The 22,092-nt window shown below is 43.0% G+C and overlaps 1 long non-coding RNA gene across 1 annotated transcript in view; it reads right to left on the bottom strand.

The window, feature by feature from the left end:
* The window catches only part of LOC108545155 (uncharacterized), a 41,930-nt gene extending 32,777 nt beyond the window's left edge, over positions 1-9,153 (bottom strand). Inside the window, exon 1 of the long non-coding RNA XR_001890063.1 lies at positions 8,919-9,153. This is a non-coding gene — a long non-coding RNA (uncharacterized LOC108545155). The remainder of the gene's footprint in view (positions 1-8,918) is intronic.
* Positions 9,154-22,092: the final 12,939 nt, after the last annotated feature.

Here is a 22,092-nt window from a genome sequence, read left to right as displayed (position 1 = left end):
CAGAGAAGAATGCTGAGCCCAGACTGGGCCAGGACCAAGAAGTCATCCTAGGAAAAGTGATGATGCTGCACATGTGAGGAGCACGAATGTGGATGAGCCCCTGAGGAAGGAGACAGGCATCCAAAAACAGTCAGAGGAGACAGCTGTCTTGTGTGTGCAGAACTGTGTGCAACTCTTCATTGCAACGTGAATTTTGAGGCAAGGAATGACAAAAACGAGGCTTGAAAGGCAAGGGAGGATCAGGCCCTGGGGCTTCATATGCCATGCGAAGGGCTCTGATTCTATCTTAGCAGCAAAGGCCACTGCAGGGCTGCACCCTGAAGCCTGCAGCCACCAACCGGGAGCTTCAAAGCTGGGCTGCTGGAGGGCCCCTTAGGAGTGACTTCCCATCAGTGCCGGGGCTGGAGCCCCGTTTCTCTACAAGTGAATGAAGGAATCATTTCTACCATCCCAGAGGGCTCTTCTTGGACACAGCCTCTCCACTGATATAGTTATAATATTGGCTCTCCCTGGAAGCTATTCTCTGGCCTGGGTTCATGCCAGGTCTGAATGTTCAGTGCCCAGCTACCCTGTGCCAGGCTGATTAAAGAAACCTGGCCCTGGCAGCTGAGCGCCATGCCAATGGGACAGCTTGGCCTCCTCATCCCTTGTTCTCTTGGGGAGGAGAATGTTCTATCCTATGATGACCACTGGGTCCACTCTGGGCACAGATTAGGATAATCTGGGAACAAAACAGGACCCATTCCTGGGCACATCCCAGACCAATTTAATCAGATCTTAGAGAAGAGGGCCCGGCATCAGTTCACACTGGACAATGCCTGCACTCAGGCAGGATTAAGTGCCACTACCATTGCTGCACCAGGCTCCCTGCCAGGAAAGTAGCTAGGCCCCCAGACCTTGCTGGAAGTTCCTCTCTTTACCTATACCTGCCTCTGCTTAACCCAGGAGAGTAGCGTGTGGGGGCAACACCAGAGCTTCTCTGACTTCCTGGTGCATACAAGTCACATGGGTCTGGAGGTGGCGCCTGAGAATCTGCATTTCCAACAAGCCTGCAGGGCACACTGATACTGCTGGTTCATGGACCAAATGCTTCAGTAGCAGGACAATGGGTTAGCACAATCCTCCTGGCAGTAGTGTCTGGTTCCAAGTGTACCAAGATTGGGCCTGCTCAGCCCTGGGAGTTTACCCCTGCTGCTTAGCAGTTGGCTGTGTGTACCCCACAAGCATCTCTATTCAATTTGTGAGCCAGAACGTGGAGGAAGTGGGAAGTTCTTGGGTCTGGAAGGTGCTTCAGGCCAAGTGAGAGACCTGAAAAGTGGAAAATGGGAAGAAGAAAGATAGGAGCCACTGATTCTAAATATTCACGAGAAGGGACTGCAAGATCTTAGAGAAGGACATGCCTATGGGAGCTGGAGAGCCAGGACGGTTTCCTGGAGGAGGTGCAAGCTGATAGGTGGCCCTGAAAAGACCAGTTAAATTAGATCTGAAGCCTCCTGCAGCCACCAACCTGGAGCTCCAAAGCTGGGCTGCTTTGGAGAAGACAGAGGTGAGAATAGAATGGAGAAGGCCAGGGGGCTCAAATCCCATTCTCAAGGCCTAGCTCAATTTCACTGTCTCCTTTTGTATTTGTTTATTTATTTATTTATTTATTTTGAGACTCAGTCACACTCTGTCACCCAGGCTGCAGTGCAATGGTGCAATCTTGATTCACTGCATCCTCTGCTTCCTGGGTTCCAGCGATTCTCCTGCCTCAGACTCCCGAGTAGGTGAGATTACAGGTGACTGCCGCCATGCCTGGCTAATTTTTGTATTTTTAGCAAAGACAGAGTTTCACCATGTTGGTCAGGCTGGTCTCGAACTCCTAACCTCATGTGATCCTCCTGCCTTGGCCTCTCAAAGTGCTGGGATTACATTACAGGCATGAGCAAGCCACCTCTCCTGGCCTCCTTTTGTATTTATTAACATGCAGCCTTTCTTCTGGGGTTATAGCTTTTGTTGCACTACACAGATTTCATATTTTTTATTTCTAGCTCCTACTGTTCTGACACTATATACTACGTACTTCTCTATCTAGATTTTTGCTTGTCTGGGCTGTACACTATGAGATGTCCCTCTCTTCCTTTACAGCTTGACAAACTCCTATGCATTCTTCAAAACCCTTTTTAAATTATATCTTATCTCAGTACTGTTTCCTAACCATCTCCCTCAGGCAACATAAGTGATTTTTCGATCTATGTTTCTGCAGCTATCTGGACTAGAATCCTTATTTTAGAGCATGAGTAGATTAATTATTCTGTATTTGTGAAAGCACTTTTTAAGAAACAAAATAAAAATGGACCAAAATAATAAACACTGAATTTTTTTTCTGTAATAGGGTTACATGAAAGGAGTTATTTTGGTAAAACACATACTATGATAAATGCACAATTTGTTATTATGGGCCAATATATTCTAACAAGATTATGTATTATAGTAGCCAGCAAAAATTATCTCTACCTGGTATGGACTTTTGACAATAAAAAAGGAACAGAAAGAGAGCGCATTAACATGCAATAAACACTAAGTAAAAATAACTTTAAAATGAAAGATATCATAAAAATATAATGCTTAAATTGTGTTTATGAAAATGACATTTTAGAGCAAACAAATTATTAATTGCCTAATTCATTTGCTAATAATACAGATGTGGAAAAATTTCTTTCATTTTTGTGTTAGTGTTAGCTGAATTATTGCAGCGTATCCAAAAGCATCCTCAAGTTACATCATATCACATGTTACGGTGATAACATCTCTTCACATGAGACCATTTTCTTTTTTAATTATGAAAATCTTGTGTCTGTTTGTCCTGATTTTGGTTTTGCTGCTGAAATCAATATTGGCTTTGCATGTTCCAGCTTTAACCAGTTTCTGATTTTATGATGAGGAATTTCACAACCTTCACATCATCTCTCTGAATTTCTTCCTTTGAAATCTTTACAAAGAATTGAAGTCTGTAATGGATACCTACATACCGGGAAAAGCCAGCAACAGAGAATGTTAACTTCATCTTTAATTTGCATACAGTAGCACAACACATGGCACAAAACAGCTCACTGTATGTTGTGGCCTGTGCGAATGCTTGTTCTACACATAGAAAGTGTTCTTAAACTCCAGTGATATAACTGTGCAAAATGGAAGGTAAATAATGAACGCTGTAAAGCTGGGGGAAGAGGGGACGAGGAGGCTTCCTGGCAGCCTAAAGTGGAACTACAGCCGCTTCCTAAGGAACGCAGGATGGCAGGGCCTGCAAGGAAAGCCTGAGAGAGAAGCCTGGGGCAGGATCGTGGGGGCGGCGGTTCTGACTAAAGCCCACCCACCTCAGCGCCGTATTTCCGAGTCCATCAGAGTGCTCTTGTTTCCAGCACAGAACCTGGGCCCTTGGCAGCCCCCGTTGCAGGGCCATGAGCCCTGTCCCCCAAGCTCATGGCCGGGAAACCACTCCTGCGAAAGCTGATTGTGTTTTGCTCTAGGCTTGGATAAAGGTGCCTTTTCGCTGACTCAGTAACTCGGGCGCAGCCCTTCTTCAGTAAAGTCACCTCCTCCCCTCGCTGGAGCCCCTCAGAGCGTGGTGCATTTAGCTGCTTGTTTATGGGTCATTAAAGGGGTGGTTGGGGGCGGTGAGAGGAGTTGGGGAACTTGGGTCTGAAGGGTGAGGAGAGGGAACACCAGCCTCCAGCTTATGACCAATTCGAAAGCGAGGCACAGGAGCTCTGCAATTACAGAATGGTGTGTCTTCTCTGCGGATGAGGGGCAGTGGCTCTAATTATTCCAGCAGCATAAATTCCATCCTCCATGGCCACTCAAATACCACAGGCAGCTGAGACCTGTGTAACCGCTCCTGAGGCTTCCTCCAGAGCTGGTGCAGCACTCTTAGCAGGAAAAGATGAGCCAGGAGGAGTGGTTTCCAATCCTAGTTCCACCCCTAAGGAGCTGAGGGACTCTGCCTCATCTGTGAAGTGAGGCAGGCCCCTCCCTCACTGTGCTGATGGGAGGTAAGCATGCCGCCAGGCAATCTGCCTGAGTGTTGGGTTATTTGAATTTCAATTTCTCCCTCTTGTCTACTTTTCTCCTGAACAAAGTAGAAAATGAAGGAAAACAGATTGGGTGTTAAATTCTCACGTGTTTTAAAAATGGTAAGGCTTCTCTTTAATTTTCCCTTTTCCCTAAACAGGCCACCACTCACCATCCCGTCACCAGCGCCATTCAAATCTGCTGTGACCTGTGGCCTGATCTCCGCGCAGCCCCTCCCAGGTGATTTTTCCAAGCCAGTACAAGGCACCAGGGTGTTCTGCCGGAACCTTCACAATAACCTCCTCACCAGTCTCACTGTTGCCATTCCTGGCTCCATAAAATCTGCACTTTCAGAGAAGCCAGTGTGATCTTCCCAAATAGAAATGAGAGCATGGCACCACCCAGCTGCAAAACTCCCCAGAGCTTCCCAGAACACTTTGAAAGAAATACAAAGCCCTTACCTGGCCCTACCTCTCCCTGACCACAGTCTAGACTGGCTCCACACCTTCCTCTTAGCCTCAGCCATGGGCCACACAGGCTGGCCTTCCTTCTATTCCTCAAACAAGCCTTGCGCCACCTACCCCAGGACCTTTGCACCAGCTCACCTTGGCTTGAGATGCTCTCTCTTCCGGCCTGTATTCTCCTTCACAATTCAACCAAATCCTCACTTCCTGAGTAGCCACTTTGATGACTTAGTCCCAATTCAACACTCTCCAGTCCTCATCATTACTCACCATTTGAGTTAACACCCATCTCCATCTTGTCTTCTTCATTTTCATTTATTTCTTTGTCTAATTTTCGGTGTCACCTTTCATGCCTAGCTGTGCTCCCTCAGAGCACAGCTCCTATTTTCTCTCTGCTTATCCTCAGTGCCTAGAACGGTGCCTGGCCCAGAGTAGGGGAACAATCAATATCTGTGAAATGGATGAAAATGTACAGGCAGAGGCAGCACCTACATGTGGCCCTTCATGAAGAGTGTGCATTGTCAATATATTCTCCATCTTTGCAAATGTAGAAAAACTCACTGCTGATGCCCTCCCCACACCCCGCGGTAACTAACCCAACTTCTACCTGCTACACTGGCCTCTCCTTTGAGGATAACTTCTCGTCAGGGCTTCAGATGGCCTCATTTTTGGAGAGCATTTTACTTAGCTCAAATATGTCTCTCTTTTTTATCTGACGATTCTTATTTATTTATTTATTTATTGTTTTGAGATGGAGTCTTGCTCTTGTCGCCCAGGCTAGGGTGCAATGGCGCAATCTCAGCTCACCACAACCTCCGCCTCCCAAGTTCAAGTGATTCTCCTGCCTCAGCCTCCCAATAGCTGGGATTACAGGTGCCTGCCACCACGCCCAGCTAGTTTTTGTATTTTTAGTAGAGACGGGGTTTCACCATATTGGCCAGGCTGGTCTCGGACTCTTGACCACAGATGATCTGCCGTCCTCGGCCTCCCAAAGTGCTGGGATTACAGGCATAAACCATCATGGCTGGCCTGTCTGTCAATTCTTAAAGCCACCAAAAAGAAAAAAAATGTAATCACTTTTTCATGTCTTCCAGATATCTATCTATATATAGAGAGAGATAAAGACCTTAGGTAGATAGTTTAACTTTGGTAAATAGGTATAAACAAGATTGTCTTAGCTCTGCCGCCAATCTTGGAAGATCACTTACCTTCTCTAGACCTCAATTTCTTCAGCCCTAAAAAGAAGGTATTGATACTAGGGGAATGGCTGAACGAATTTTGATAAATGTGTACATTCGTGCTAAGGAAGGTCATTAAATAATTTTTAAAAATGAATGACAAGGAAAAACGGTTAAGGTAAATTCAGAGCTCCAAAATATTAATATATTTCAAATGATGTAGATAAATTTAAAAGTATTTAGGAAACATCAAATGATCAGAAGTACATTTAACTGTTAGAGAATTATGCGCGGTTTTTATTTATTTTCCCTTCTTTTAATTCTCTAAATTGTAACCAGTAAGTATATAAAATGTTCACAGCACTGCTCCTTTCCCAAATTAATAAACCTAAAATGAGGGACGTCAACCAGATAATTTATAAGTTCCCCTGTTGCCCTGCCAGTTTGGGTTGTAGCTCTATTGCATGCACTTCTCATATGGGGATGGGGCGGGGCCAGGGAAGGGACTGACCCAGGCTGGGCCTCTCAGAACACTGCATCCCCCGACCCCAGGGCTGTGTTTGGGATGTGTCTGGGAGCCAAACAAGGTCAAACAAAGGACCCGAGGATTTAGCGTGAGCTCTAGGGAAAGGGGTCCTCTTTTATCACTGGAGTTACTAATGAGAACTGTCAGAGTTCTCTTTGACAGTCCATGGAGAGTGTTTGCTTGTATGAAAGAGAACTCAGAAAAAAAGCAAACTTGAGAAGTAGAGAAAATATGAACAAAAACAATACTTATATTTGTTGACTTTATTCAGCCCACGGGTCCAGCTGGGTCAAAGTTGTGTTTGATCTTTCTGGTCACCTGACCCGATACATTTCCTCTGTTGCCTAAACTAGTGTGAGATGTGTCGGACACAACCCAAAGACTCTGGCTCATGGGCACAGTTAGGCATCCATGCTGTTCCAGCTTTGCCTTTGTAGCAATCTCTGCTCAAAGGATGGTCACATCCAACAGGAAGAACCATGGAGGCTGTGGTCCTCCTTGTCCTGCCGCATGGCTAATTAGAAACAGGGCCTGCATGCACCCAGGCTCCACCAGGAAGATCTCCTCACTGCCTACACAAGAGGGCCTCAGGCTTCCATTCTGGGACAAAGCCAGGGCCCTAAAAACCTCTTTGTGCAAATTATCCAAGTCCTAAAACAACATACCGTCATCTGGGAGCAAATCAGTGCTGGAATAAATAACCTAACAATACAACTGATCCTCACTGAGTGCTTGACCTTACTGTCTACCCCACCATTCAATCTCACTTCCATTGTGAGACCAGGGTTCAGCCTCCACTCCATCCAGCATAGCTCAAACCAAGGCTGGTTGCCTTGCAGGAGCCGGGCGCCTTCACCTGTGGGCATCTCTCTCCCTGCAGTTAGCCCAGAGCACCCGTGTCCCCCATCTCTTGAGCTGCAGCCTCCCTGAGACCCCCAACGCTGGTGTCTGGGCTCTGGGCTTCTGCTTTGTTTCCTGGTTGTTGTTGTCATCTAGAGCCACAATCTTCTTAAGGACCATGAAACTCTTGGATGTCCCCTGTTATCTTCCCAGGAATTGGATATTCTTTCTTCCTCCCCACAGGTGGACAAGGTTCTCCCTCCTGTAAGCCAGGCACTGTACTAGACTCTGAATATATCAGGATGTGAAACCACAGTCCCTGCCTTCAAGGAGCACAGGTGAGTGGGGCAGGGTGTAGATAACGGCAGTACAATCTGTGTGATAGATACGACGCTGGGTGTTTTTCAGGACAAGAGAGAAACACCTAAAAGAGCCTAGGGAGCTGTTTCGAAGGAAGCCGGAGCTCAGCGTAGCCTTAAACAATGGATACAAATCATTCAGGTCACTGGAGGGGGAGCCCAGCTTAAGCAGAGGCATGAAGATGAGAAATATTGGGAAGCAAGCAGGAAAATACAAGCAATAGTTGTCACAGAAGCAATGAAGCAGGGCATCTCTTGAAATAAGGGAATTAGTAGCAAGAGAATGGAGATCACGCACTCCAATATCAACGCAGTCAGGCAAAGGAGGAAGCTCGACAGGGCCCCCAAGGAAGTGAGGGAGGTAAGGGAGATTTAATCAGGAAGCTAACACGGTCCTATTTGTCTTCTGGATGTAACTGTTTGGTATTGAAACAAGAACATCTGCCTGACTGCGAGCACCGTGTTGTCTCTTAACACCAGAACCTGCCCAGTGGATCAGTCATCCTGGAGGTTGACTCCAACTGGGGAATGGCTCAGAGTCATCAGAGCCATTTGGTCATCATGACAGGGCTTCAGCCATACTATTCCAAATACGCCCTCATCCCAGAGCCTGAGATCACTCCCGTCTCCTCTCCAACCCTTAGACCTGTCGCTGGGGTCTGACATCCACAAAGCTAAGGCCACCAGGGCTGGCACCTGCTGAAGTGCCCACCATGAGCCTAAGATTGACTCACATCTGCACTGAGTCACCACAGAGCACAAAACCTGGCTGTATTCATTTTACAGGGCTCTCAATGGGTAGCTGATTTCACTGAGACTATAACCTAGATCTCGCGGCCTTTCCAAGTTTACATCTGCATCTTATCATCACCTTTTCTGTCTCAAAGGACCGAGTCCATGGGTAATTTTTAGGTGTGTCAAACACCAGGCCTTGTGCCAAGGACTCAGCAAACAAAGGTAAATAGGGCACAATTTTTATCCCTAAAGAGCTTCCACCTGTCATGGCAAATTCATAACCATCTTTTTCAATGGAGAACAGAAACACCAAGAGGTTATGTGATTTGCCCAACACCACAGGGCTTCCTGGTGCTGCTAGGACAGGTTCTGAACTAGAACTCAGCACTCCAGACCCCCTGGAATAGTCCACTGCCAGCCTGCCATGATGAGTTCACAGACTACGCTACGGAGAGGAATCACCTTTGGGGACCTGCCGAGCAGACTCAGGGCAGTTGCTGACACATCCGAGAGTCAGAGCTAGACTTCTCCTGAGCTGGATCCTCTCTAAAGCCATCTCCTTGATTTTAGAGGGGGCTTTATGACCCAGGTGCATGATCAGCCTAGCTCTTGCTTTTCAAAAAGGAATTAGGGAAATGCCGAAAGACTCTCAGCAAATCAATCTGTCTGATAGCAGTGTCCAGCCTGGCAGACGGACTTGTTCTCATGCACACGGCAGAGACCTGTACCAGACGACCAGCATCCGAACCCCCGAGCCTTGTCTCACCTGAGCAGGGCTCCCTTTGTCACCGTGTCAGCGGCTCCGAGTCGTGAAGGTTCTGTGCTTCCAACGAGGCTCGTCTGGGAGGCATCGGCACAGCTTTTAGCTTCCTTTAGTGAGGCAGTCGTCAAAGCACTGCCGGGGCTGCAGAATGAAATCTGGATTTGAGAACCCTCTGCAGGGCTGCCAGGGGTGCTTGGCACTGCCTGGCGCCACCAGCCGGTCCAGCTCCAGCCAGACTGCTGACCTGGCACTGGCGCTGCATGATATAACTCGCTCTCACAGGGAAGCTTTAACTGTCTCTTCCCCAAGCTCCGAGTCCTCCAGTCTCTGTAGGATGCATCTGTTCTGTGATGCCCCTCTCTCGACACTCCAGGCTCCTCTCTGCCAGGGTTCCAGCCGTTCAGGGACTCACAGCCCAATCCCTGCAAACATACCAGCCAAGAATTCATCATTTTTAGCGAAGTAATTATTAATCCCAAGGCTTCTGTTGAAGTCCTTCTCTTTTATTAGTGCAGCCAATTAAAATATATTTAAGCATAAAGATATTTATAAAGATTCTAGTGTTTTTCCATAAATACCTACTGATTGAAGTCATTTTATTTTTAAAAAATCCAGCAACTATTCCCTTATTCCTGTATAACACGTTGTTCTCATTTCATTTATATGACTTTAAGACTCCATATGGAAAGGATATAGTTGACTGGGGAGACATGGATACCAAAAAAAAGTAACCATGTAGGAAATTAATAATGCACATTGGAATATTAATTATGTTGTTGGAAGAATGCAAGAGACACATAAGAGCATAGAACTGAGACTAAGGAGACCTGGAGACCTGGGTTCCAGTTCCAGAAATAACACTAAATTAACTTTAAAGATGTGTGCAAGTGACTTGGTGCCTGGACATCAGTATCTCCCTGGCTTTCAAGCAGTTAGTTTGGTTGATTGCCAAAGTCCTTCCCAGCATCACCATTCGAATACATTTTTTTAAGCCAAAACACATATACCTGTGGTTTTTAGAGGAAGTATAATACAGCCATTAGAATCACTGAACTCACAGGCTTCTAATCCTCACTGCCCCTTCTTAGCTCTGTGACCCGGACAAATTGTCTAAACAGTAGACACTTCAGTATCCCCGATTACAAGACGGGAGAACATTTGCTGTTACATGAGCTGATGCAGTTGCTGTTAAGAATTAAATGAGATAATGTATGCAAAACCAGCTGGAACATTGCTTCATCCATGATTTTGCACAATAAATGTTAACTGTTAATACTCTATTCAATGATCCTAATTCCACCACAACTATCTTACCAACTTACTAGCTCACCAGTACTGGAGATGCAGTACTTGTTATATATATGTAGCATTCATAGTCTTCATGTCAAAGAGTCCTGCCAATGCTTTCAAAGACAAGGCCACATCTCTGTGTTAGAAGACAGATTTTTGGCTTAGGGTAAAAAACATGTATTGAACATGTATTGTATGCCAGAGTACCCTCTAAAGCATTTTTTCTATGTTATCTACTTGTTTCTGGGCACTATGTAAACTGTACTCTCTTTTATTAACAATTTAAAATACTCTCAATTATAAAACACGGTGATTCCAATGCATAAAATTTATATACTTTGCCCAAAGCTATAGATGTGGTTAGTGTTAAATCCAGGAATCAGGGAGTCTAACTCAATGTAATTCATCATGTGAATTACCCAAGCTAAAGGGAGATTCAAGTGTATACTGCTCGGGTGATGGGTGCACCAAAATCTCACAAATCACCACTGAAGAACTTACTCATGTAACCAAATACCACCTGTTGCCCAAAAACCTATGGAACTAAAAATAAAATAAAATAAAATAATAAAGGGGAAGGCAAACAGAAAGTAGAAACTGAAAGAGAGACTTTATAGGAGGGCAGAAGAGATTGGTCTTTTGTCTTCAGTCTCTCAACTCCAACTTTTTTTTTTTTTTTGAGACAGGGTCTCACTCTGTTAGCTGAGCTGGAGTGCAGTGATACAATCATGGCCCACTGCAGCCTCAACTTCCCAGCTCAAACAATCTTCCCACCTCAACCTCCCAAGTAGCTGGGATTACAGACACCATCATAGCTGGCTCACTTTTAAATTCTTCTTTTGTAGAGAAAAGATCTTCTTATATTACCCAGGCTGGTCTCAAACTCCAAGATTCTCCCACTTTGACCTCCCAAAGTGCTAGGATTACAGGTGTGAGCCATACTGCCTGGCCCCAACTTTTTATTGGTGTGTGGACACTATAAGAAATTTTAAAGTATGAGTCTTCAAAATATGTATTGCTATATACGTTACATATACCTCACACTAAATAGTAATAATAGTAGCAACAACAACTGAGGACGGAAACTTAGAAGGACAATGTCTCTCTTCCATCAGCCCCTTTCAGGACCACACCACTGATTCCTGCTGAGAAAGCCTAACATTCTACCAGCTGACACAGAGGAAATGTTTACAGGGCCCAGCTGCAAGATTTCACAGCAGGGTGAGAAGGGTGGATTTAGAGCTGAGAGGCAACAAATTGATGAGGGGAAGAGAAATGTAGATGACAGAAGGGTCTTCACCTCCCAAGAAAAGTCAGGATCCACAGCCGGCCTTAGAGGTTTTCTATTTTAATATTAAAATAAAGGAAAGCCTCCTTTTCTCCATGAATCTATCTGTCATTCATTAAATCAAAAATTTACATTGAAATTTTGAATAAGATGACTGCAGTGATGAATATCCTTTATAGATATCAAAAGATGCCTTAATGTCCATCTTAGGTGTTCATTCCCTGGTAAAGGGGATCTCCATTTCCTTCCAATCAGTTCCTAGTAGTTCTTGGCATTATTAAATGTATATATTTCAGTCTGTGTTTTTCATATGATTTTGCACAAGCTGTTCCCCTGTCTATAGAACTTTTTACATGAAGTCTAGGTCAGTTCATGACTCCCACCCTATTCCATCTCTGTTTGTTCTACACATTTAGATTATTACATTTAAGTCACCCTGTTATAATTATTAATTTACCTTTCTATTTCTCTTGTAATAGTCTCTTAGTGACAAAAGCAGTGTCTTAGTCATCTTTGTTTCCCTGAATTTTAATCCAATGTTTCTAAACCTTTGACAGATTGAAATTTGTGAGTAGGTCATTCTTCTTTGTAGGGGAACTGACCTGAGCATTGTAGGATTTTAGCAGCATCCCTGGTGTCTACCCACTAGATGCCAGTAACATCCTCCTAGTTGAGCCAACCAGAAACCTCCCCAGCCGTTGCTCAACATCTCTTGGGTGGGGAAATCAATGCCACTAGAGAATCACTACGTTAGTACGATTACTAGGTCAGAATTAATACTAGACAAAGTGGTCAGTGAAAAAAATATCAAATTACAATAGAATTCATTAAATATAACATAAGCTGCAGTCATTTGACAACTAATATGTCTCAATTTATTTCTGTAGGAAAAGGCAAACTACAAATTCATTTATTTATTCATTTAATTAGTAAATTGAATGAACATACTGACTACTTATTCCATTTTAAGTGCCTTCCTAACCCTGAATGTAGAGAAGTAAGAAAATTAAATTTCTGTCCTTACTGGGGTTATCCGATAAAAAGTCTTCCACCTACGCACACAAATATACATATATTCTCAGCTAACAAATCCAGCCATCCATCTATGCATTTATTAATTTATTTTGCAAATATCTGTTACTCCTGCTTTGTGTTGGACACCACCATGCCTGTTCTGGGGATATAGAGTTTTATAAGACACAATTCCTGTCTTTAGGCAACCATAGGCAAAGAAAATCTAGTAAACAATTGTGTGCAAGAAAATATTTATTTATGCAATAAACGTTTAGGCACAGTGCAACCTACTGATATGATATTGAGCAAAGTTGATACAGTCTCATGCAGCTGTCTAGGAATGAAGACAGACATTTGGTGAGAAATAAGGAAGAACATTCTAGTAGAAGTGAGAAGGACCACGGAAGTCTAGGGTGGGTCCACCTGTCTGAGATCAGGCAGTATTTGCGGTGATTTTAACACATGCCTATCAGTTCTCTGACACTCCTCCCACAAAAAGTGGGGTCTATATCACCTCATCTTAAATTGACTTGAATGACTCACTTCTAATAGGATGTGGCAGAAGTGGAGCCATGTGACTCCTGAGGTTAGACATAAAAGTTAGTATGGCTCTGCTTGACTTTCTCTATTTTGGGACTCACCATGAAACTCAGCGAGGATACTGTAAGAAAGTTCAGGTCACGTGGCTAGGCCATGTGTAGGCATCCCAGCTGACAGTCCAAGCTGAGGCCATAGCCAGTGACTCCATGAGCCACCAGACATGTGAGTGGATGAGCTTTTTCACAAGTCCAGCCTTCAAGTTGCCCTGTCTGGGGCTAAATGGAACAGAAAGGAGCTATCCTCATCTAGCCCTGCCCCAGCTGCAGATTTGTGAATAAAAGAAATATTATTGGTTTAAGCCACCAAGTTATGGAGTGGTTTGTTATGCAGCCATAGTACCTAAACAATATCATGGATTGGATTAAAAGTTGCCCAGCTGTGGTGGGCGCACAAAGTCTGTATTGAGTAGCTCAAAAACAATTTCATGAGTTGGTGATATGAGTCTTGTCTTGAAATATGAATGCATGTGCCAGTGAGTATTAGCCAGGCAGAGGAGGGCAGAAATGAAAATAAGAAGTAGCATGCCTATTCTTTGAAGTGTGAGCATTTCAGTTTGGTCAGACCGTGGAGGGCAGCACTGGAATGGAAGAATCAGAATAAAGAAAGTTAATTTGTTAGCTTTATTTGACACCAATACGGTCAGTTTGTTGACTAACAAAATAAAGCCAGATTCAAATATGGAAAGCCCTTACAACTAGTTTTACTATTATGACAAAATACACAAACTATAAAATGTATCATATCAATAGGGTACAATTCAGTGGCATTCAATCCATTCAGAGTGGTGTGTAGGCAGCCATCAGCACTATTGAGCCCCAAAACACTTCCATCACCTTCAAAAAAAATTATCGTACCCGTAAAGCAGTCACCCTCCCCAGTTGCCCCTGGTAACCAATAATCTCTTTTCTTTCTCTATGAATTTGTCTGGATACTTCATTTATAATTGACCCTCTAACAATGTAGGGGTTAGGGGTGCCAACTCCCTAAAACTTTTTACAGCCAGAAATCTGCATATAACTTTTGACTCCCCCAAAAACTTAATTCCTTGTAGCCTATTTTGACCAGAAGCCTTACTGATAACAAAGTCAATTAACACATATTCTGTATATTATATACATATATTACATATGGTATTCTTACAATAAAATAAACTAGAGAAAAGAAAAATGTTATTCAGAAAATCACAAAGAAGAGAAAATATATTTACTCTTCATTAAGTAAAACTGGATCATCATAAAGGCCTTCATTCTTGGTGTCTTCAGATTGAGTAGGCTGAGGAAGAGGAGGAGGAGAAGTAGTGAGTCTTACTGTCTCAGGGATGGCAGAGACAAGAAAATGCACACATAATTGGAGTCACACAGTTCAAACCTGTATTGTTCAAGGGTCAACTATAAATGAAATCAGATGAGATACAGCCTTCTGTGTCTGCTCCTTTTCCTTGGCATAATGTTCATCCACATTGTAGCTTGTGTCAGTACCTCACTTCCTTTTATGGATGAATAACATTTCACTTTTATGGGCATGCTACATTTTGTTTGTCCATACATACATGGATGGACATTTAGGTTGTTTCCACCCTTTGGCTATTATGAATGGAACTACCATGACCATTCTTGTACGTATAATTGTTTGAATACCTGTTTTCAATTCTTTTGCCTACATAACTAGAGGTAGAATTGCTGGGCCCTGTTCAATGTTTACCTTATTGAGGGACTACCAGACTCTTCCAGGGTGGCTGCACCATGTCACATTCCACCAGCAATAACTACAGGGACTAAGTAGTGCCGCTGCTTATAGTTTTATTGTTTCCTGGTTTCTTCTTCATTCAAGTATTTCTGCAACTATGCTGGTGATTGATTTCATGTGGTAGTTTTTTGGAAGATTAACAGGAGAAATTCCAGAAGGCTGAATGAGAAGGAAGGTTCTACTTTCTAGGTTCCTACTTGTAGAGAAATCCCCTAGATAATCAGAGGTAAACCTCAATTTTATAAGCTTCCCTTATAAAAGATTCCCAAGAGAGCTTGTTTGCCCCTTTCCCTGGGTGAGGATGCAGTGAGAAGTTTTCATCAAGGGGGAGCAGGCCCTCACTAGACACCACATCTGCTGGTGCTTTGACCTTGGACTTCCCAGCTTCCAGAACTGTGAGAAACAAATTTTTGATTTGTAAGTCATGTAGTCAGTGGTGTTTCTGTTAGAGCAGTCCAAACAGACTAAGACATACCACACAGGGCTGTTAAAAGTATATTATTAAATAAGAAATCTTGTGCAATGCAACTGGACAAACGTCTCACATATAATAGATGCTTTGGGCACACAGGAAGTTCTCTGCCTCATACTCCTTTTCCTGAACTGAATTTGTCTCATCCCTGAAAAATGGAAAATAACTGTCCTTTCTTCTTGCAAATGCTGTTTCAGTTCACTTAGCAATCTTCTCAAGAAGGAAAATTAATACTCTAACTTAAATGAAACAGCCCTCATAAATGTAAAAGATTATATAATACAAATTAGCACAGATATTTAGTTAGGCAATGGAAACACAAAGGCATGTTGCAGAGTCACCACTCAGGGGCTCTCCACATGGTTTCCTTCCCCCACATCAGTTCTTAGGCAAATCACTACACTAGGCGTAAGGAAAATTTAAAAAAAAAAAAAGGTGGGGGGGGGAATTATTTCAGTCTGCTGACTTTACCTTTTGCAGACATAAATGGTTTATTCATCAGTGAGGCTGTGCTTGTGAAGACAGTGTAAGCCCATGTGGTGTTTTTGTGAGTGGCAGCTATTTCTAGTGCTAGACGGGATGCTCATCCTTCCTAATGACCATTTGAGTGCACTGCAGGAAAAGTCCCCAGTATCCCACTTCCCATGCTCTCAGAAATGGGGGCTCCCTGGGGCAAAATGCACCCTCTACTAAAACAGAAGCAAGCCACAGTGTTCCCTTTGGAAGATGGGGGGAGGGAAAAATGCAGATTTGGGTGCTGGGCAGTGAACAACAGCCCTCCTGGCACTGGCGTCTTGGCTCAGAAAACTGAGTGCTGCCCTGGAAGTGACCTGCTCATACCCAGACACCCTTGTCTTTCATCCAGTCATCGCCTGCGTGTCCACTGCCACCACTGGCATCCAGGCTCAGGGCAGCCTTCTGAGGGACACAGGACGTGCTTGTCCTCAAGGGTTCCAAGGAGGATTCAGAAGAGATGAACAATGCCCATGAATTTTTAATGAAGAAATTAATGTGGCAAAGCAAGGAATTCCTTCCATGTGGGGGTGAGCTCCCAACCAGCTGATTTTAATTTTCTTTGTCGGCTGAGATGTTTTTCTTTCTGGCTTCTCTAATCTGAAGTCAGATGCAGATAAAAAATACTAAACACAGACCATCTGATCAGTACTGCACAAGACATTCTGACAAGCTGCTCAGTAACGTTTTAACAAGAACCTGTAAGGTATTTATTACAATATATATATGCCATAGATGAGCAAACCAAGAGTCAAGGAGTTTAAGTAAATTGCTCAATGTCACACAGCTAATAAGTGCAAGAACTAAGACAGAAGCCCGGGTTATCTGGCTTAGACCCAGTGTTGTAAGCCTATAAATTTGCAGATACCTTGAGTATTCCATATTCTTTGCACAACCTATTTCTAAATGGAATTGCTTTTAGTTTGCCTCTTAATTAGTTCATAACCATTGACCTAATGTGCTTTCTCATTTCCTGCTATGAATTAGAAATGAAAAGAAATTGAAGCAATCTATTGTTATTCATTTTTACTAATCTACCATGGTCCTTGCAAATTTCAATTATCCAAATCGTTTCATTCTTTTTTAACTGCACAAACTAATATCAAAATAACCTGGTGGGTTATGGGTCTGTATGTACAATACCACATGTTGGAAAATTATTACCATCTCTTGCAGTTTTAGACAATAGCTGTCAAAATTATATTGTTTCCTTATAACTTTAAAGAGGTTATTTCAAATCTTTCCTAGGCTCAGAGGTTCTTCACGTGAAGTGCAGACTGTGGTTTCCACCTCTGTGCGAGGCTCAGCTGCTCCTCTGCAGAACAGCAGAGTATATGCCCATCTCGAGCTGCTGTGTGTGTCAAGCTCTTTGGTGGAGTGAGGTGCCATGGGCACCAGGAACACACCTCCAGACTGATTGGCGGCAACCCACCCTTGTTCCAGCTCAGATTTAAGATGTTTGGTTGGTTGGTTATTTTGCCTTGTACTGTGATGTCTTTCTGTTTTTATTTCTAGCCTTTTATTCTAGGATTTAAAAATCTGTACTAAAACAAAACAAAAGTGTTGTATTGATTCTCATCCCATCCCTGTCACCACTGGGTGGAGACTATGTGGGATAGTGGTTGTGTGTGTGTTAGCTTTCGGCCCTGAGCCTCCCTGGTAACATCCATCATTTATCTTACGAGTGAGACAGTGGCCCACGCATAACCACAGCCACGGGCTCCTTCCCCCACCATACCCATCATCACTAAAGCAGGGTTAGATGACAACCCCTCTGGGCCCAGCTCTCACGATGGGATAAAACAGACTCCCGCCAAGCCCACATAACTCTCCCTTTCGGAAAATTCCCAAGATTTCGTTTATATATGCATTCACATAGTCATTTAATAACTATTAAAAATTGGGTATCCTTTATCCAAAATGCTTGGGACCAGAAGTGTTTTGGCATTTTTTGAATTTTTCAATATTTGCGTATATGTAACGAGATACCTTGAGGATCGGACCCAAGTTCACATAAAATTTATTTATGTTTCATATGCACCTTATATCCTCAGCTTGGAGGTAACTTTATGCAAGATTTTAAATAATTGTGTGCACGAAACAAAGTTGGCGTTAAGCCCTGATGTGTGGAATTTTCGACTTGCAGTGTGTCACATTAGTGGTCAAGAAGTTTTAGATATTGGAACACTTCTGATTTTGAATTTCCAAATTAGGTATGCTCACCTGCAAGTGTTTATTCTGTGTCAGGCCTAGAAAGACTTAAATTGCATGAGCACAGTGCTCAAAAGCCCCCAGTCCACTGAGCAGAACAGACGGACACACAGATGCTGAAGGTGGAGTGTGGGGGGCCCCTGGATATGGGTAAAAGAAACAAGAGGCAGCCTTTTTTCCTTCCCAGACCTCTAACCTGAGCAATGGACCCATTTAAACTCTAAACTAAAAGCAGTGTTCCAAAGGGGAGTGATTCAAATAAAGTTTTTAGCTAAATTTTGAATTTTTTCTAGTCAGCACAAGAGATCACTTAGAATCTGGGACAGCTATTTTCATCAGTTTTAGAAAATGTTTAAATCTGTTTGCTGAGCGCCCCAGGAGACCTTCCTCACTATGGTCATAGTTCTCTCCTTCCCCAGCCCAGGTGCCTGCTCAGTTTTGCTCCCTTCAGCTCTCCCTGTCCCTCAGACTGACCCCACAAAGGCCTGGCTCTTGGATGCACCCCTTACTCACCCTGAAGATCAAATGCAGATCACCTAGGCCTAAGACATGCTCCCCTCCCCTCTCCCCGCCAGCAACACAGTCTGAAAATTGATAGCACCATCATTTTAAGGTCTGGGGTGGTTTTTCTCTTCTTTAATTATTTTGGTCACACTGCATGTGCTTTGACTCATATTACAAATAAAGCTCCGATGACCGGTCGGTCAGAGACATTTTTACATACCTTAATTACCTTTCGAAATATATCAAGCCAAGTCAGGTTTTCAGAAGACGTTTCAGTATACATTTCAGCTATAATTACTATGTGGTTTCAGTTTCAGCTGATGGTTTTGAAAATTAATGTGGTTCAGTTCAGTTTTGGGTTCACGGTTTGGGTCAGGTCAAGACCTTTGAAGCATTCCTAGATAAGGTGGATGATATTAATTTCTTATAATAATAATGATGAAGACAGACATGAAAATAACCTTTGGTCTACAACCCTATAGCCCTTGCAAAAGTACAAATGAAAGATCTCTGAGTGATTTTCTTAACACACCTCATGGCCAGAGCTTTTGTGGACATGAGCTATGATGTGCATGTTCCGCTTTTAAAATTAGGCGGTTTGTGGTCACTGCCAATGCAATGGCATTCAGGCAGCTTCTTTCTAGAGAAACCTTTCATATTTTGTTCAGATAACTTATCTCAACAAACTCACTGGTGGAGAATAAAGACATTCAGGTGCTGGTGTGTATTCTACTACGTAGGAGTCCTCTGAAAAACTGAAACTCTTTCATTGCATTTTTGCTGAAACACGTTGATTGACAAGAGGACTTTTTCCCAGTTTTGTATTTGTTTCTGAGCCAGCTTTTACTAACACATGGAGGTCATCGTAACAACTGTGTGCGGGAGATTGCAATGCTTATTGTCATTTTGATTTTCTGGACCCACGGAGTTCACTCTCAAGACTGTCATATTCCTGGACAATGGTAGCACAACCCATGTTATGATTACGTTACTGCAAAAGTAATTGTAATTTCTGCCATTGCTTTTAATAGCAAAAACCTCCCCAGCATCCCGTTCCATGGACCTTCTTTGTCTGTAACCCAAAGTTCTTCTGTGGTCACTCTCCATTTTTCTAACTCTTATCACAAAAGCTCTAAACACAAATCAGCAAAATCATGTTTAGTTTCAGGAGTTGAAAATATTTATCCAGTCACCAGTAGAATTGGACAAAAAGAAAGAAGGCTGAGGAGAAAGACTAAAGAGGCCATTCTCATTTAATAGGTGGGAATTAAAATGCATACATGGGAAGCGAGTACAACAGCCGTGGTTGGGGGCAGGCTGCGGAGAGAAGACCCAGTGGTACAACCCAAAGGAAGTTACAGAAGAAAAGATGGTGGATACGTGAGACGTAGCACTGAGAAGGCGCTGGGAAGCCGTAAAGATGGTGGATACGTGAGACGTAGCACTGAGAAGGCGCTGGGAAGCCGTAAAGATGGTGGATACGTGAGACGTAGCACTGAGAAGGCGCTGGGAAGCCGTAAAGATGGTGGATATGTGAGACTTGGCATGCGAAAAGGCATTGGGAAGCTGTGCTAAGAAGGACTACCTGCACGACCAGCAACCTTGCAAAAACAACAACAAAATCACAAAATGGGAATTTGCCTTGAAACTTTGAGCTGGACCAGAGTGTCAGGACCACAGCATCCTGGAAAATATCTGATTTTCACCAGAGCTGCGACTCCTGAACAGCAACCACCAATGAACTACGGACTCCTGTACTAAACCAACCACCTTCACCAGGATAATTATTATATTTCAATACAGCTTGTGTAAGCACCCTCAGCATCATTTTTAAAATCCCCACTTTCTCCTTCTCTTTGGAACATCATTTGGCTTCTATTAAATAGTCAAACCTGTGTCTCCCAAATGGCAATTCCTAAATGCCCAATAAATGCCTTGTCTTACTGCTTTGGCGTCTGATCTTTTGCCTTTTCTTGGTTGACAGATACATGGAGTCACAGAAAAAAGAAAAAAGAAAAAAGGTCTTTCAAGGAGAATGATATTAAAACTATATTTATACTTTTTATTTAAATACCATGGCAGGATTGAAGATGCTGATGTTAAAGAAAAAGATGGTGGCCAATAGCAAATAAGGGTCCTCCTAGAAGCATTAATTATGAAACAACCCTCGGAGGGGCACAAACCCAATAGTGTCTATAACTCACTTCAGGTTTTATGCCTCTCATTCTGATTTAAAATACATAATACATAGCTAAATAGAATGAGTTTGGGAGGATAAAAACATCACATGCTTAAATGTTGTGCAGCAATTATACCTTTTTCCCTCCAAAGTAATGCTGTTTGATGACTTGCCTGCAGCAGAAATACTGTGTTATTTGTCTTTGTCTAACAAGTAGAGTAACCAGTAAGTGCTCAATAAAGACTTATTGAATGAAATCATGTGCCAGCAAGGTAGTCTCAGTCAGGTTCCTGGCAGGGAGCGGAGTGGAACTATGGTTAGGGTAGTGGAGATTTGGTCACCATTTCACGACCAGGCGTCTCAGTCAGGTTCCTGGCAGGGAGCGGAGTGGAGCTATGGTTAGGGTAGTGGAGATTTGGTCACCATTTCACGACCAGGCATGCAGCTAGGAAAAGGAATGCCACCTAGAAGAGTTCTCTATTAAGACTGGAATACCGACATCTTATCTCTTATTTTGTGGGGAAAAAATATCCTGAATATGTACAATAAAGAGGAAGGAAATCAAATTTTCTCAGTAGTCCTGTGGGGCAAATACTCTTACCCTCATTTTACAAACAACAACAATAACAACAAATTGATGGTAAGATTTTCAGGAATTTTCTCAAGTTACACAGAACGTGGCAGAATCCGGATTTTAGTCCAGGTCTGTGCAGTTTCTATCCCCAAGTCCAGGGCTGTTATACAGCAGCACACAAACTTGCTCCACTTTCATCCACAGAAAAAAAAAAAAAAAAAAAAAGCCGGGACTATAGATTATCTGTTAGTAACAACACAGCCAAGAGGAAAGTTTTCACAATTAAACAGGACCAAAAATATACAAAGATGCTTGTTTCTCTAGAGGAGTTACAAAAAAGAATAACTGAAACCTAAAAATCAGAAATTAAAGCTATATGTGAAATGTATTAATACAATATGCTGATAGCACACAGTAGAGCCCAATTATTTAACAAATGATATAAAAATTAAAAGTTTTAAAATGAACGCTAAGCCTAGAACCACTCAGTAATGGCTTCCCAGAAATTAACCAGGATGGGATGTGTCTCACCCAGGTCTCAGGCCTCAGGAAAGCGAGTGCTGCAAACGTCTTGGCTTGGTGCCAGAGAACTCTGAAGGTCCAAAGGACTTGGTAATATTCACTCCCCTTATGTAGACTATGGACGCTCTGCTTTGAAAAGGACAGTTCATTTTTAGCCTTGGTGACCAAGATTGAGACAATACATCAACATTCAGAAATGATAAGATAATGGAAGCTAGAACTTCCCTGGATTGAGCCATTTAGTGAGCTAAGTGAAAAAGAAGA

The sequence above is a fragment of the Rhinopithecus bieti genome, unplaced genomic scaffold (assembly GCF_001698545.2).
Source record: "Rhinopithecus bieti isolate Rb0 unplaced genomic scaffold, ASM169854v2 scaffold_27010, whole genome shotgun sequence".
Taxonomy (NCBI): Eukaryota; Metazoa; Chordata; class Mammalia; order Primates; family Cercopithecidae; genus Rhinopithecus; species Rhinopithecus bieti.
Note: the sequence above shows the minus strand (reverse complement) of the source record. Positions and strands in the feature narration are given on the sequence as shown.